This window comes from Rana temporaria, chromosome 8 (assembly GCF_905171775.1).
Source record: "Rana temporaria chromosome 8, aRanTem1.1, whole genome shotgun sequence".
Classification (NCBI taxonomy): domain Eukaryota; kingdom Metazoa; phylum Chordata; class Amphibia; order Anura; family Ranidae; genus Rana; species Rana temporaria.
In genome coordinates this window covers 1,169,108-1,188,926 of record NC_053496.1, presented here as the reverse complement: position 1 = coordinate 1,188,926, position 19,819 = coordinate 1,169,108, and positions in this window count along the sequence as shown.

Here is a 19,819-nt window from a genome sequence, read left to right as displayed (position 1 = left end):
CTGATTGGATGTATCTGTGCCCAGTCCTCCAATAGGGAGCCGCCATTACTGGGGTCACTGAGTCAGAACAAGCATGCGTCCAGTGATTCCCGGGGGGTGAAGGTGAAATCCCTGGAAGCTCGCATCCATGTTATGGCGGCTCCTGTGTGTTTGTTTTCCAATGTTCCCTTTAGGTACCCCTCCCCCCCCCCCCCCCCGATCTTTCAGCAGCATGTCCTCTCTGGAGCCTCCGCCAGTCCCGGGCGACACCTTCCCTGGGGGAGCGCCTGCCAATGATTGGTGCTGAGAACATACACAGGGGTGTGTCCTAAATATCATCAGAGAGAATATTTATTTCAGAAATTCAGCGGAGGTGTTACACACAGAGTGATAGATATAGAGGGATGGGGTGTATATAGAGAGGAGGATGGGGGGGTGTATATAGAGAGGAGGATGGGGGGGGTGTATATAGAGAGGAGGATGGGGGGTGTATATAGAGAGGAGGATGGGGGGTGTATATAGAGAGGAGGATGGGGGGTGTATATAGAGAGGAGGATGGGGGGTGTATATAGAGAGGAGGATGGGGGGGTGTATATAGAGAGGAGGATGGGGGGGTGTATATAGAGAGGAGGATGGGGGTGTGTATATAGAGAGGAGGATGGGGGGTGTATATAGAGAGGAGGATGGGGGTGTGTATATAGAGAGGAGGATGGGGGTGTGTATATAGAGAGGAGGATGGGGTGTGTATATAGAGAGGAGGATGGGGGGTGTATATAGAGAGGAGGATGGGGGGTGTATATAGAGAGGAGGATGGGGGTGTGTATATAGAGAGGAGGATGGGGGGTGTATATAGAGAGGAGGATGGGGGGTGTATATAGAGAGGAGGATGGGGGGTGTGTATATAGAGAGGAGGGTGGGGGGTGTGTATATAGAGAGGAGGATGGGGGGGTGTATATAGAGAGGAGGATGGGGGGTGTGTATATAGAGAGGAGGGTGGGGGGTGTGTATATAGAGAGGAGGATGGGGGGTGTGTATATAGAGAGGAGGATGGGGGGTGTATATAGAGAGGAGGATGGGGGGTGTGTATATAGAGAGGAGGATGGGGGGGTGTATATAGAGAGGAGGATGGGGGGTGTGTATATAGAGAGGAGGATGGGGGGGTGTATATAGAGAGGAGGATGGGGGGTGTGTATATAGAGAGGAGGATGGGGGGTGTATATAGAGAGGAGGGTGGGGGGTGTATATAGAGAGGAGGATGGGGGGGTGTGTATATAGAGAGGAGGATGGGGGGTGTATATAGAGAGGAGGATGGGGGCGTTGTGTATATATAGAGGGGGGGGTGGTGTGTGTATATAGAGAGGAGGATGGGGGGGTATATAGAGAGGAGGATGGGGGGGGTGTATATAGAGAGGAGGATGGGGGGTGTGTATATAGAGAGGAGGATGGGGGGGGTATATAGAGAGGAGGATGGGGGGGGGTGTATATAGAGAGGAGGATGGGGGGTGTGTATATAGAGAGGAGGATGGGGGGGTATATAGAGAGGAGGATGGGGGGGTGTATATAGAGAGGAGGATGGGGGGGGTATATAGAGAGGAGGATGGGGGGTGTGTATATAGATGGGGGGTGTATATAGAGAGGAGGATGGGGGCGCGTTGTATATATAGAGAGGAGGATGGGGGGGTGTATATATAGAGGGGGGCGTTGTGTGTGTGTATATAGAGGGGAGGATGGGGGGTGTATATAGAGAGGAGGATGGGAGGGGTGTATATAGAGAGGAGGATGGGGGGGGTGTATATATAGAGGGGGGGTGTATATAGAGAGGAGGATGGGGGGGGTGTATATAGAGAGGAGGATGGGGGGTGTATATTGAGAGGAGGATGGGGGGGGTGTATATAGAGGGGGGATGGGGTGTGTATATAGAGAGGAGGATGGGGGGGTGTATATATAGAGGGGGGCGTTGTGTGTGTGTGTATATAGAGGGGAGGATGGGGGGTGTATATAGAGAGGAGGATGGGAGGGGTGTATATAGAGAGGAGGATGGGGGGGGTGTATATATAGAGGGGGGGTGTATATAGAGAGGAGGATGGGGGGGGTATATAGAGAGGAGGATGGGGGGGGTATATAGAGAGGAGGATGGGGGGTGTGTATATAGAGGGGGGATGGGGGGGGTATATAGAGAGGAGGATGGGGGCGTTGTATATATAGAGAGGAGGATGGGGGGTGTGTATATAGAGAGGAGGATGGGGGGTGTGTATATAGAGAGGAGGATGGGGGGGGGTATATAGAGAGGAGGATGGGGGGTGTATATAGAGAGGAGGATGGGGGGGTGTATATAGAGAGGAGGATGGGGGGGTGTATATAGAGGGGGGATGGGGGGTGTATATAGAGAGGAGGATGGGGGGTGTGTATATAGAGAGGAGGATGGGGGGGGGGTATATAGAGAGGAGGATGGGGGGGGGTATATAGAGAGGAGGATGGGGGGGGTATATAGAGAGGAGGATGGGGGGGTGTATATAGAGAGGAGGATGGGGGTGTGTATATAGAGAGGAGGATGGGGGCGTTGTATATATAGAGAGGAGGATGGGGGGTGTGTATATAGAGAGGAGGATGGGGGGTGTGTATATAGAGGGGGGATGGGGGGTGTGTATATAGAGGGGGGATGGGGGGTGTATATAGAGAGGAGGATGGGGGGGTGTATATATAGAGGGGGGCGTTGTGTGTGTGTGTATATAGAGGGGGGATGGGGTGTGTATATATTGATGTGTTACACACAGAGTGATGTATTTTATATTGATGATTATTATGGCTTCCAGCGAGTGACACCCCAAAATTCCGTGTCCAGTGTAGCTTCTCCGCGTCCAGTGTAGCCTGTCCGCGCCCAGTGTAGCTTCTCCGCGTCCAGTGTAGCCTGTCCGCGCCCAGTGTAGCCTGTCCGCGCCCAGTGTAGCCTGTCCGCGCCCAGTGTAGCCTGTCCGCGCCCAGTGTAGCCTGTCCGCGCCCAGTGTAGCCTGTCCGCGCCCAGTGTAGCCTGTCCGCGCCCAGTGTAGCCTGTCCGCGCCCAGTGTAGCCTCTCCGCGTCCAGTGTAGCCTCTCCGCGTCCAGTGTAGCCTGTCCGCGTCCAGTGTAGCCTGTCCGCGTCCAGTGTAGCCTGTCCGCGTCCAGTGTAGCCTCTCCGCGTCCAGTGTAGCCTGTCCGCGTCCAGTGTAGCCTGTCCGCGTCCAGTGTAGCCTGTCCGCGCCCAGTGTAGCCTGTCCGCGTCCAGTGTAGCCTCTCCGCGTCCAGTGTAGCCTGTCCGCGTCCAGTGTAGCCTGTCCGCGTCCAGTGTAGCCTCTCCGCGTCCAGTGTAGCCTGTCCGCGCCCAGTGTAGCCTGTCCGCGTCCGGTGTAGCCTCTCCGCGTCCGGTGTAGCCTGTCCGCGTCCGGTGTCGCCTGTCCGCGTCCGGTGTAGTCTGTCCGCGTCCAGTGTAGCCTGTCCGCGTCCAGTGTAGCCTGTCCGCGTCCAGTGTAGCCTGTCCGCGCCCAGTGTAGCCTCTCCGCGCCCAGTGTAGCCTGTCTGCGTCCAGTATGTTTACCCGCTGTGTTAGGCCACCGCCGCGGCTTGTCCTGAAAAGGACGGCCGCAAATGGTCCCAGGAGGGGTGGAAATAGCCCTGAGAGTCAGGGACTTACCTTAGAATGCTCCCGGGAAGTGAAGCCGGCGTGGTAAAGAGGGAGGCCAAGGGGGGAAGGGAGAAACGCTGGTCCTGTAGAGAACCCTGCCTGTCTGGAGCCGTACGTCCTACTGCTAGGTACGCACGCCCATTACTACTGGCACCAGTTCTAGCCCTGGGAAGTAATGACTAGAAAAGCCTGGAGTGGTGACATCATGCATATGTGCCTATGTTCCATCTGTTGTTGGTGCTCCCTCCACACTTGTGACAGCGCCCCTCTAAATTTTGCGCCCAGGGCGGTGGCCCCCCTGGCACCCCCCACGCTACGCCACTAATAGCCAGTGCAACACATGCCTCAAAAACATACTGGCCTATAACCTCCCCTCATAGCTGGTGCAACACACATCTCAAAAACATACCGGCCTCCAACCTCCCCTCCATAGCCGGTCCAACACACGCCTCAAAAACATACCGGCCACCAACCTCCCCTCATAGCCGGTCCAACACACGCCTCAAAAACATACCGGCCTCCAACCTCCCCTCATAGCCGGTCCAACACATGCCTCAAAAACATACCGGCCTCCAACCTCCCTCATAGCCGGTGCAACACACGCCTCAAAAACATACCGGCCTCCAACCTCCCTCATAGCTGGTCCAACACACGCCTCAAAAACATACTGGCCTCCAACCTCCCTCATAGCCAGCCCAACACACACCTCAAAAACATACCAACCTCCCCTCATAGCCGGTCCGGTCCAACACACGCCTCAAAAACATACCGGCCTCCAACCTCCCCTCATAGCCGGTCCAACACACGCCTCCAAAAACATACCGGCCTCCAACCTCCCCTCATAGCCGGTCCAACACACGCCTTAAAAACATACCGGCCTCCAACCTTCCCTCATAGCCGGTCCAACACATGCCTCAAAAACATACCGGCCTCCAACCTTCCCTCATAGCCGGTCCAACACACGCCTCAAAAACATACTGGCCTATAACCTCCCCTCATAGCTGGTCCAACACACGCCTCAAAAACATACTGGCCTCCAACCTTCCCTCATAGCCGGTCCAACACATGCCTCAAAAACATACCAGCCTTCAACCTCCCCTCATAGCTGGTCCAACACACGCCTCAAAAACATACCGGCCTCCAACCTCCCTCATAGCCGGTCCAACACACGCCTCAAAAACATACCGGCCTCCAACCTCCCCTCATAGCCGGTCCAACACACGCCTCAAAAACATACCGACCTTCAACCTCCCTCATAGCCGGTCCAACACACGCCTCAAAAACATACTGGCCTCCAACCTTCCATCATAGCTGGCCCAACACATTCCTCAAAAACATACCGGCCTCCAACCTCCCTCATAGCCGGTCCAACACACGCCTCAAAAACATACCGGCCTCCAACCTCCCTCATAGCTGGTCCAACACACGCCTCAAAAACCTACTGGCCTCCAACCTCCCTCATAGCCAGTCTAACACATGCCTCAAAAACATACCGGCCTCCAACCTCCGTCATAGCCGGTCCAACACACGCCTCAAAAACATACTGGCCTCCAACCTTTCCTCATAGCCGGTCCAACACATGCCTCAAAAACATACCGGCCTCCAACCTCCCCTCATAGCCGGTCCAACACACGCCTCAAAAACATACCGGCCTCCAACCTCCGTCATAGCCGGTCCAACACACGCCTCAAAAACATACTGGCCTCCAACCTTCCCTCATAGCCGGTCCAACACATGCCTCAAAAACATACCAGCCTTCAACCTCCCCTTATAACCGGTGCAACACACTAAAAATAGCGGCACTTTACCGCCGACAGGCCTATTTTGGCTGCAGTTGTGCGCATACTCGGCACAGATCAGGTCTTAAGCCTGGGCACCTCCATTGCCCAGGGCTGCAAATGATGATTCTGGTGTCATGATGTCACAGAATGGAGCCGCCATCTTTAAAAATCTGGACACCATCGGCACACATGGCTATTAACCCCTTGCAGGTCGATAAGATAGCGATCATATAAACCCATGTGTACTCATATGAGATATTTGAAAGCTGGGCTGCCAATAAGGGGGTACCACTGTGTGGGTATAGGGCACACAGCAGGGTTTATCAGATGTGGGGGGGGCAAATTGCAGGAATGATGCACTGTGTGTCTCTTCTTGCAGCAGCTGAAAGCCGGGTTCTCCCCCTGACTTTCAGCTGCTGCAAGAAGAGACACACAGTGCATCATTCCTGTAATTTACCCCCCCCTGTCCTGCCCACATCTGATACCACCTGCTTGATAGCAGGGCCGCCAATGAGGGGATACCCTTGTATGGGGTAAGGGCACACAGCAAGGTTTATCAGATGTGGACAGGGAAGGGGATTGGTGCAGCGGGGAGGGGGGTGGGGCAATCACAGGAATGATGTCCTATGTGTCTCTTCCTGCAGCAGCTGAAAGCCGGGTCCCCCCCTGACATTCAGCTGCTGCAAGAAGAGACACCTGAGGCAACACTCCTGTAATTTCCCCCACCCCCTTCCCCCACTGCATTGATCCCCCGCCCCGCCCCGTCCCGTCCACATCGGATTCCCCCTGCACACCTGAACAAATTCCCCATCCAATAGCCGTAGTTCAATGATGTTACAAGCACTCGCCATGTATACATTTATTCTGCGGGACAAGAAATCTCCCGCCCACAGCTCGTTGGTCCAGCGATGGCGGCTGACGTCGGGATTTGAGTGACGTGTTTTCAGAAGAGGGGGGTGTGAAGATTTTTTCTGAAGGCCTGTTGATTGATTTTCTTCCATTTGCATGATGGTGAGTAGATCGTTCCATAGCCATAGTCTTCGGACTGTGATCCCGGACTCACGCCGATCCCCTGCTGGTGTTGCAGCATCTCTCTCCATCGGTCGCTGACAAAGTCGAATCCTGGGACGTCTCTTGTTGAAGCAAGTCCTCTGTGTTTCATGAAGCGCGTACCCCTCGCGCTTATCTTCATTGGCCGCTTTACCTCGGGGTCCTGTGGAGAGCAAAAAAGACATTAGAAACCGGAAATGATGATATCAGATAACGCCGAATTATCACTCTATGGAATATCACTATTGGGCGACGTCTGTGATTTGCTATATAAAAGGAGATCCTACATGGACCAGTCACAATTGGACATCAGTGTGAATGGTCATGATATCATTAGAACTGCACAGGCGTGTGTATAAATGATCTTCATATGGTGAACTGATTCTAAATTCTCTGCAGGAACTTAGGGCCAGATTCACGTAGGCCGGGCGCAGCGTAACGTAACTGGTTTACGTTACACCGCCGCAATTTTTCCAAGTTAGTGCCCGATCCACAAAGCACTTACCTGGAAATTTGCGGCGGTGTATCGTAAACACGTCCGGCGCAAGGCGGGCCCAATCGAATGGGGCGAGTCCCATTTAAATTAGGCGGGCTCCCGCGCCGGACGTACTGCGCATGCTCCTGACGCAAATTTCCCGACGTGCTTTGCGCGAAATTACGACGCGCCGACGTTTTGTGAATCGCGACGTGAAAAAAAGACGCGCCGGGAAAAAGAAAAAATTAAAAAAAAAATCAAAAGCGACGCGGGAAAGACGGGTATACTTTTACATGGTGGAGTAATTTTCCACTTTGTAAAAGGTGCCCTATCTTTGCGATGGCAAACTAACAGTTGCGGCGACGTAACGACGGGAAAAAGCTTTGTGGATCGCCGTAACTCCTAATTTGCATACCCGACGCTGGTTTACGACGCAAACTCCCCCCAGCGGCGGCCGCGGTACTGAACCCTAAGATCCGACAGTGTAAGACAATTACACCTGTCGGATCTTAGGGATATCTATGCGTAACTGATTCTATGAATGCCACATAGATAGAAACAGAGATACGACGGCGTATCAGGAGAAACTACGGCGTATCCCTTTTGTGAATCTGGCCCTTAGTAGTTAGAAGCATGAAGCTGCTTATATTGATAGCTTTCATGCTTTTTAGACGCATTACTTATAAATGGTCCACCTTGGCTTGTTTTTCCATCATAAAAGTGCAATCTATTGGAAATCAATAGGTCACGGCGCTTGCACAACCCAGAAGGCGATGCAGCTACTTATACCCGCCAGTAGGGGGCAGAATAGAGCATGCAAAGCAGCAGACATGGCACAATTACAGACGTGATCCCCGAGTGCGATACTTACAGGTTTCATGGCGTACGGTGGGGTCACGTTCCCAGCTTCCAATTCTTTCCAGTCGATCCAAGTGAAGAATGGATGTTGGCGCAAATTTCTTCGCACACACGTGCACTGTGGATTTAAAAAAAAAATAAAAAAATTTAAAAAGATCAATCCTTTGCATCACAGAAGCAATAACTAAACAATTTCCAATTAGCCAATTTATAGCACAAATCAAAGTAAACTTTTTTATCTCTGGCGAAAGTAGAGCATTTTCTTACCTCCTCTATGAGGTCCAAGAGTTCAGAATCGATGAATTTGGTATTACGGGTGACGTCAAACGCCAGGAACCAGAGCATGCGGCGAAAGCAAAGGTATTCACTCAGATAGGAAACCGTGGGTTGACTATCGGCCTGAAAAAAATGTAAAAAATATATAATATTATTATAGACCAGAACATAATAAATTGAATACAAAATTACCAAACATTTTATTCCACTCCTATAGCAATGAATTTATATAATATACGTTATAAGAGCAGTTGTCATGATTCTACCACCCCCGAGGTCCAGCCCCATTCTTGGGGTCTACACCAAGTTTTTCACAACCTTTTATGACATTATTCAGCCCTTCGGACGTATCTGGTATGCCCAACAGCTGAAGATGTAAAGCAGTGGTCTCAAAGTACCGGCCCGCGGACCAGTTATAAATGGCCCGCAGGCAGGGTGGAAGTGAGGTGAGCTGGCGCCATCTGGTGGTGGCCGTTGGTATTACAAGTTAAGCATTACAAGTTAAACAGCAATTCTAATGTCATTTTACACTATTTTCACTTCTTCCCTCTAATTAGAACCCCCAAACATTATATATATTTTTTATCCTAACACCCTAGAGAATAAAATGGCGATCGTTGCAATACTTTCTGTTACGCCGTATTTGCGCAGCGGTCTTACAAGCGCACTTTTTTGGGAAAAATTACACTTTTTTAAATTAAAAAATAAGACAACAGTAAAGTTATCCCCATTTTTTTTAATATTATGAAAGATAATGTTACGCCGAGTAAATTCAGACCCAACATGTCACGCTTCAAAATTGCGTCCGTCGTAGAATGAAGACGAACTTTTTTACCCTTTAAAATCTCCATAGGCGACGTTTAAAAAAATCTACAGGTTGCATGTTTTGAGTTACAGAGGAGCTAGAATTATTGCTCTCACTCTACCAATCGCGGCGATACCTCACATGTGTGGTTTGAACACCGTTTACATATGCGGGCGCTGCTCACGTATGTGTTCGCTTCTGCGCGCAAGCTCGTCGGGACGGGGTGCGTTTTCTGGCTCCTAACTTTTTTAGCTGGCTCCTAGATTCCAAGCAAATCTGTCAAACCCTGACATACACCAGTGCTGGGGGTAATAATGCGCTCGCTGACACCAGTGCAGGTGGTAATAATGTGTTCGCTGACACCAGTGCTGGGGGTAATAATGCGCTCGCTGACACCAGTGCTGGGGGTAATAATGCGCTCGCTGACACCAGTGCTGGGGGTAATAATGCGCTCGCTGACACCAGTGCTGGGGGTTAATAATGCGCTCGCTGACACCAGTGCAGGTGGTAATAATGCGCTCGCTGACACCACTGCTGGTGGTAATAATGCGCTCGCTGACACCAGTGCAGGTGGTAATAATGCGCTCGCTGACACCAGTGCTGGGGGTAATAATGCGCTCGCTGACACCAGTGCTGGGGGAAATAATGCGCTCGCTGACACCAGTGCTGGGGGTAATAATGCGCTCGCTGACACCACTGCTGGTGGTAATAATGCGCTCGCTGACACCAGTGCTGGGGGTAATAATGCGCTCGCTGACACCAGTGCTGGTGGTAATAATGCGCTCGCTGACACCAGTGCTGGTGGTAATAATGCGCTCGCTGACACCAGTGCTGGTGGTAATAATGCGCTCGCTGACACCAGTGCTGGGGGTAATAATGCGCTCGCTGACACCAGTACTGGGGGTAATAATGCGCTCGCTGACACCAGTGCTGGTGGTAATAATGCGCTCGCTGACACCAGTGCTGGGGGTAATAATGCGCTCGCTGACACCACTGCTGGGGGTAATAATGCGCTCGCTGACACCAGTGCTGGGGGTAATAATGTGCACGCTGACACCAGTGCTGGGGGTTAATAATGTGCACGCTGACACCAGTGCTGGGGGTTAATAATGCGCACGCTGACACCAGTGCTGGGGGTTAATAATGCGCTCGCTGACACCAGTGCTGGTGGTAATAATGTGTTCGCTGACACCAGTGCTGGGGGTAATAATGCGCTCGCTGACACCAGTGCTGGGGGTAATAATGCGCTCGCTGACACCAGTGCTGGTGGTAATAATGCGCTCGCTGACACCAGTGCTGGGGGTAATAATGCGCTCGCTGACACCAGTGCTGGGGGTAATAATGCGCTCGCTGACACCAGTGCTGGTGGTAATAATGCGCTCGCTGACACCAGTGCTGGGGGTAATAATGCGCTCGCTGACACCAGTGCTGGGGGTAATAATGCGCTCGCTGACACCAGTGCTGGGGGTAATAATGCGCTCGCTGACACCAGTGCTGGTGGTAATAATGCGTCGCTGACACCAGTGCTGGTGGTAATAATGTGTTCGCTGACACCAGTGCTGGGGGTAATAATGCGCTCGCTGACACCAGTGCTGGGGGTAATAATGTGCACGCTGACACCAGTGCTGGGGTTAATAATGTGTTCGCTGACACCAGTGCTGGGGGTAATAATGTGTTCGCTGACACCAGTACTGTTGTTTTTGAAGTTTGAAAGTTTGCATGCGGCCCCCCATGGCATATGAAAACTTGTCTTGTGGCCCTCAGGTAATTTGAGTTTGAGACCCCTGATGTAAAGGCTTCCGGACCGCCCCACGCATATCTATTGCGGCAGGGCGGGCCTTCAGCGCTAAATTACGTACCTGTACGTGATTTTTTTCTTCTGTGAGACAATCAGCGGCGATCATTCCCAAAGCAGACAGAATGGCGGTCTGCCTATGTCAACAAGGCAGATCGCTGTTCTGTCAGAGGGGAAGATGGAGATCTTGGAGATGGAGAAACACGAATCTCTGTCTCCCCCCCCCAGTCAAAGCACCCCCCCCCCACAGTTGGCAAGTACTCCCGGAGAACACATCCAACCCTTCGATTGCCCCGGGTGTTATTCCCTTCCCTGCCAGTATCATTAGTACAGTGACAGTGCATATTTTTAGCGCTGATCACTGTATTGGCGTCACTGGTCCCCAAAAAAGTGTCACTTAGCCCCCGTTCACACCTAGGCGTATATACGCCTGTAGTGCGACGCCGCAGCAGCCCCCGAGACGCTGGAGGCATGATTTCACATTGCCCTCTATGGAGATAGTTCACATCTGAAAGCCGTACGCCTGCCGCCTGAAAACAAGTCCCGGACCTTTTTTTCAGGCGGCTTTCGGCGTTCGGCATAGGAGATGTGAACCATCTCCATAGAGGGGGTAAGCTGCATTCACAATCGCGGTGTTTTGTCGCCGCAAATCGCGGTAAAAAACACTGCAATTTGTCGCCGCAATTCACGGGACAAAATCGCCTCGATTTTGTACGCCAAGGTGTGAATGCAGCCTTATGCCGGGTACACACGAGAGGATTTATCCGCGGAAACGGTCCTCTGAGGATTTCGATCCGCTGGATTGTACTCATCATCGGATCGAAATCCGCACCGAATTCACACCGCGGTGACGTGCGCGACGCTGTCATATAAGGATATCCACGCATTGGAGCCGATTCCAGCGGATAGATTTCTTAGCATGCTAAGAAATTTTTATCCGCTGGAAATCGGTCGGCCCGAAATATATCCGCGGATAAATATCCGCTGGATCGTACACACCAGCGGATCTATCCGCTGAAACCGATCCGCGGATCAATTTCAGCGGATCGATCCTCTCGTGTGTACGGGGCCTTAGTGTCAGATTTGTCTGCCGCAAAGTTTGCACTGCAGTGCCGCTAAAAATCGCTCATCGCAGCCATTACTAGTAAAAGGGACACACTTAACCCTTTGATGGCCCCATTCCCTGCCAGTATCATTAGTACAGTGACAGTGCATATTTTTAGCACTGACTATTGTAGTAATGTCACTGGTTCCCAATAAAGTGTCATTTGGGGGGGTGGTTAAGAACCGCTTGGTGGCCAGAAAAACACTACAGTGCCGCCTATCAGACCCCATTCACACCTGAGCGTTTTTTCCAGCTTGTAAAACGCTCTGAAGCTCCGAAAAACCCGACAAGCAAAGTCCCATTCATTTCACCGGCCCCTGTTCACACCGGAGCGTTTTGTAGCCCGAAGCAAAATGCCTGAAGCTCAAACAAGTACATGAGCTTCTTTTTGGCAGATTACAAGTGTTTTTCAATAGAAACGCCTTGACTTGAGCAGAAAAACGCTCAAATAGAAGCTCTCCGCCCCTAATTCCCCCCCTCCTCCCCCCTGTAGTTCTTTCTATTGGCTAAACAAAAATGCCTGAAGCTGTAAAATCTTTGGCTAAAACGCTTTAAAAAGCTTCAAAAAGACAGAAAAACACCAGAAAATCGATACGCTCAGAAATGACTGGAGCCTAATGGACAGTGTGACTTACCTTGTATTCAGGAATAATCGTATCCGGGTGATGAGAACGTCTTTTATCTCTGACAACCCGAAGTCAATGATCTTCACATGACCGGTGCTATCAATGAGGATGTTCCTCCCATGCAGGTCACTGTGAAGAAGAAAAAGGTAAGTAGGCTGTTATCATCTAGAACAGGGGTCTCCAAACTTCAAAAGGGGTCTCCAAACTTCAACAGGGGTCTCCAAACTTCAACAGGATTCTCCAAACTTCAACAGGGGTCTCCAAACTTCAACAGGGGTCTCCAAACTTCAACAGGAGTCTCCAAACTTCAACAGGGGTCTCCAAACTTCAACAGGGGTCTCCAAACTTCAACTGGGGTCTCCAAACTTCAACAGGAGTCTCCAAACTTCAACAGGGGCCTCCAAACTTCAACAGGAGTCTCCAAACTTCAACAGGAGTCTCCAAACTTCAACGGAGGTCTCCAAACTTCAACGGAGGTCTCCAAACTTCAACAGGGGTCTCCAAACTTCAACAGGAGTCTCCAAACTTCAACGGAGGTCTCCAAACTTCAACAGGGGTCTCCAAACTTCAACAGGGGACTCCAAACTTCAACGGAGGTCTCCAAACTTCATCAGGGGTCTCCAAACTTCAACGGAGGTCTCCAAACTTCAATGGAGGTCTCCAAACTTCAACGGAGGTCTCCAAACTTCAACAGGGGTCTCCAAACTTCAACGGAGGTCTCCAAACTTCAACGGGGGTCTCCAAACTTCAACGGAGGTCTCCAAACTTCAACAGGGGTCTCCAAACTTCAACAGGGGTCTCCACACTTCAACAGGGGTCTCCAAACTTCAACGGAGGTCTCCAAACTTCAACAGGGGTCTCCAAACTTCAACAGGAGTCTCCAAACTTCAACAGGAGTCTCCAAACTTCAACGGGGGTCTCCAAACTTCAACGGGGGTCTCCAAACTTCAACGGAGGTCTCCAAACTTCATCAGGGGTCTCCAAACTTCAACGGAGGTCTCCAAACTTCAACGGAGGTCTCCAAACTTCAACAGGGGTCTCCAAACTTCAACGGAAGTCTCCAAACTTCAACAGGGGTCTCCAAACTTCAACTGAGGTCTCCAAACTTTAACTGAGGTCTCCAAACTTTAACTGAGGTCTCCAAACTTTAACTGAGGTCTCCAAACTTTAACTGAGGTCTCCAAACTTCAACGGAGGTCTCCAAACTTCAACGGAGGTCTCCAAACTTCAACGGGGGTCTCCAAACTTCAACAGGGGTCTCCAAACTTCAACAGGGGTCTCCAAACTTCAACAGGGGTCTCCAAACTTCAACGGAGGTCTCCAAACTTCAACAGGGGTCTCCAAACTTCAACAGGAGTCTCCAAACTTCAACAGGAGTCTCCAAACTTCAACGGGGGTCTCCAAACTTCAACGGGGGTCTCCAAACTTCAACGGAGGTCTCCAAACTTCATCAGGGGTCTCCAAACTTCAACGGAGGTCTCCAAACTTCAACGGAGGTCTCCAAACTTCAACGGAGGTCTCCAAACTTCAACAGGGGTCTCCAAACTTCAACGGAAGTCTCCAAACTTCAACAGGGGTCTCCAAACTTCAACTGAGGTCTCCAAACTTCAACTGAGGTCTCCAAACTTTAACTGAGGTCTCCAAACTTTAACTGAGGTCTCCAAACTTTAACTGAGGTCTCTTCAACTGAGGTCTCCAAACTTCAACGGAGGTCTCCAAACTTCAACGGGGGTCTCCAAACTTCAACGGGGGTCTCCAAACTTCAACGGGGGTCTCCAAACTTCAACGGGGGTCTCCAAACTTCAACGGGGGTCTCCAAACTGCAACAGGGGTCTCCAAACTTCAACAGGGGTCTCCAAACATCAACAGGGGTCTCCAAACTTTCTTTCCTGTGGACAGTAGGAGGAGGAACAGGGCCCCATCATTGATGTCAGTAGGAGGAATAGTGCCTTGCATCAGTGGAGGGAAAAGCTTCCTAAGGCTGGAGTCACACCTATAGCAGTTTTATGGCTTTTTGCACTACAGTCCATTTAACATGGTTTCCTATGGAACACGTTCTGTAGTGCAAAAAGCACTAAAACTGCCATAGGTGTGACTCCAGCCTTAGGAAGCTTTTCCCCCCACTGATGCAAGGCACTATTCCTCCTACTGACACCAATGATGGGACACTATTCCTCCTACTGGCACCAATGATGGGGCCCTATTCCCTGTACTGACATCAATGATGGGACACTATTCCTCCTACTGACACCAATGATGGGGCTTTATTCCCTCCACTGACACCAATGATGGGACACTATTCCCCCCACTGATACCAATGATGGGACGCTATTCCTCCCACTGACACCAATGATGGACACTATTCCTCCCACTGACACCAATGACGGGACACTATTCCTCCCACTGACACCAATGATGGGACACTATTCCTCCCACTGACACCAATGATGGGACGCTATTCCTCCCACTGACACCAATGATGGGACACTATTCCTCCCACTGACACCAATGATGGGACACTATTCCTCCCACTGATACCAATGATGGGACACTATTCCTCCCACTGATACCAATGATGGGACACTATTCCTCCCACTGACACCGATGATGGGACGCTATTCCTCCCACTGACACCAATGATGGGACGCTATTCCTCCCACTGACACCAATGATGGGACACTATTCCTCCCACTGACACCAATGATGGGGCACTATTCCTCCCACTGACACCAATGATGGGACACTATTCCTCCCACTGACACCAATGATGGGGCACTATTCCTCCCACTGACACCAATGATGGGACACTATTCCTTCCACTGACACCAATGATGGGACCCTATTCCTCCCACTGACACCAATGATGGGACACTATTCCTCCCACTGACACCAATGATGGGACACTATCCCTCCCACTGACACCAATGATGGGACACTATTCCTCCCACTGAAACCAATGATGGGACACTATTTCTCCCACTGACACCAATGATGGGACACTATTCCTCCCACTGACACCAATGATGGGACACTATTCCTCCCACTGACACCAATGATGGGACACTATTCCTCCCACTGACACCAATGATGGGACACTATTCCCCCCACTGACACCAATGATGGGACACTATTCCCCCCACTGACACCAATGATGGGACACTATTCCTCCCACTGACATCAATGATGGGACACTATTCCCCCCACTGACACCAATGATGGGACACTATTCCCCCCACTGACACCAATGACGGGACACTATTCCTCCCACTGACACCAATGATGGGACACTATTCCTCCCACTGACACCAATGATGGGACACTATTCCTCCCACTGATACCAATGACGGGGCACTATTCCTCCCACTGACACCAATGACGGGACACTATTCCTCCCACTGACACCAATGATGGGACACTATTCCTCCCACTGACACCAATGATGGGACACTATTCCCCCCACTGACACCAATGATGGGACACCATTCCTCCCACTGACACCAATGATGGGACTACTATTCCTCCCACTGACACCAATGATGGGACACTATTCCTCATACTGATACCAATGATGGGACACTATTCCCCCCACTGATACCAATGACGGGGCACTATTCCTCCCACTGATACCAATGACGGGGCCCTGTTCCCTCCACTGACATCAAACATCTGGCCTGCAAGCCACAGTTTGGAGACCAATAAACAATGACGGCTCATATTATGATGATACTTACCGATGCACGATGCCTCTGGAATGAAGAGCTTGTATGGCGCACAGCACCTCCGCAGCGATAAATCTGATGGAAAAAGAAGAAAACACGGATTAGTGATAAACTTGCACACATCAACATGGCCAACATCAACATGGCACACGTCAACATGGCACACATCAACATGGCCAACATCAACATGGCCCACATCAACATGGCACACATCAACATGGCACACATCAACATGGCCCACATCAACATGGCACACATCAACATGGCACACATCAACATGGCACACATCAACATGGCACACATCAACATGGCCCACATCAACATGGCCCACATCAACATGGCACACATCAACATGGCACACATCAACATGGCCAACATCAACATGGCCAACATCAACATGGCACACATCAACATGGCCAACATCAACATGGCACACATCAACATGGCACACATCAACATGGCCAACATCAACATGGCACACACCAACATGGCACACATCAACATGGCACACATCAACATGGCCAACATCAACATGGCACACATCAACATGGCCAACATCAACATGGCACACATCAACATGGCACACATCAACATGGCACACATCAACATGGCACACATCAACATGGCACACATCAACATGGCACACATCAACATGGCCAACATCAACATGGCACACATCAACATGGCACACATCAACATGGCACACATCAACATGGCACACATCAACATGGCACACATCAACATGGCACACATCAACATGGCACACATCAACATGGCACACATCAACATGGCACACATCAACATGGCCAACATCAACATGGCCAACATCAACATGGCCAACATCAACATGGCACACATCAACATGGGCAACATCAACATGGCACACATCAACATGACCAACATCAACATGGCACACATCAACATGGCACACATCAACATGGCCAACATCAACATGGCCAACATCAACATGGCACACATCAACATGGCACACATCAACATGGCCAACATCAACATGGCCAACATCAACATGGCACACATCAACATGGCACACATCAACATGGCACACATCAACATGGCACACATCAACATGGCACACATCAACATGGCACACATCAACATGGCACAGGCCCAACATGGCCAACATCAACATGGCCAACATCAACATGGCACACATCAACATGGCCCACATCAACATGACACACATCAACATGGCACACATCAACATGGCCAACATCAACATGGCACACATCAACATGGCACACATCAACATGGCACACATCAACATGGCACACATCAACATGGGCAACATCAACATGGCACACATCAACATGGCACACATCAACATGGCACACATCAACATGGCCAACATCAACATGGCACACATCAACATGGCACACATCAACATGGCCAACATCAACATGGCACACATCAACATGGCCAACATCAACATGGCCAACATCAACATGGCCAACATCAACATGGCACACATCAACATGGCCAACATCAACATGGCACACATCAACATGGCACACATCAACATGGCACACATCAACATGGCACACATCAACATGGCACACATCAACATGGCACACATCAACATGGCACAGGCCCAACATGGCCAACATCAACATGGCCAACATCAACATGACACACATCAACATGGCACACATCAACATGGCCAACATCAACATGGCACACATCAACATGGCCAACATCAACATGGCACACATCAACATGGCACACATCAACATGGCCAACATCAACATGGCACACATCCACATGGCACACATCAACATGGCACACATCAACATGGCACACATCAACATGGCCAACATCAACATGGCACACATCAACATGGCCAACATCAACATGGCACACATCAACATGGCACACATCAACATGGCACACATCAACATGGCACACATCAACATGGCACACATCAACATGGCACACATCAACATGGCACAGGCCCAACATGGCCAACATCAACATGGCCAACATCAACATGACACACATCAACATGGCACACATCAACATGGCCAACATCAACATGGCACACATCAACATGGCCAACATCAACATGGCACACATCAACATGGCACACATCAACATGGCCAACATCAACATGGCACACATCCACATGGCACACATCAACATGGCACACATCAACATGGCACACATCAACATGGCCAACATCAACATGACACACATCAACATGGCACACATCAACATGACACACATCAACATGGCCCACATCAACATGACACACATCAACATGGCACACATCAACATGGCCAACATCAACATGGCACACATCAACATGGCACACATCAACATGGCACACATCAACATGGCACACATCAACATGGGCAACATCAACATGGCACACATCAACATGGCACACATCAACATGGCCAACATCAACATGGCACACATCAACATGGCACACATCAACATGGCACACATCAACATGGCCAACATCAACATGGCACACATCAACATGGCACACATCAACATGGCACACATCAACATGGCACACATCAACATGGCCAACATCAACATGGCCAACATCAACATGGCACACAACATGGCACACATCAACATGGCACACATCAACATGACACACATCAACATGGCACACATCAACATGGCACACATCAACATGGCCAACATCAACATGGCACACATCAACATGGCCAACATCAACATGGCCAACATCAACATGGCCAACATCGACATGGCACACATCAACATGGCACACATCAACATGGCACACATCAACATGGCCCACATCAACATGGCACACATCAACATGGCACACATCAACATGGCCCACATCAACATGGCCAACATCAACATGGCACACATCAACATGGCACACATCAACATGACCAACATCAACATGGCACACATCAACATGGCACACATCAACATGGCCAACATCAACATGGCCAACAACAACATGGCATACATCAACATGGCACACATCAACATGGCACACATCAACATGGCACACAACATGGCACACATCAACATGGCACACATCAACATGGCCAACATCAACATGGCACACATCAACATGGCACACATCAACATGGCACACAACATGGCACACATCAACATGGCACACATCAACATGGCACACATCGACATGGCACACATCTACATGGCACACATCAACATGGCCAACATCAACATGGCACACATCAACATGGCACACATCAACATGACACACATCAACATGGCCAACATCAACATGGCACACATCAACATGGCACACATCAACATGGCACACATCAACATGGCCAACATCAACATGGCACACATCAACATGGCACACATCAACATGACACACATCAACATGGCCAACATCAACATGGCACACATCAACATGGCCAACATCAACATGGCACACATCAACATGGCATACGTCAACATGGCACACAACATGGCACACATCAACATGGCACACATCAACATGGCCAACATCAACATGGCACACATCAACATGGCACACATCAACATGGCACACATCAACATGGCCCACATCAACATGGCCAACATCAACATGGCACACATCAACATGGCACACATCAACATGGCCAACATCGACATGGCCAAAATCGACATGGCACACATCGACATGGCACACATCGACATGGCACACATCTACATGACACACATCAACATGG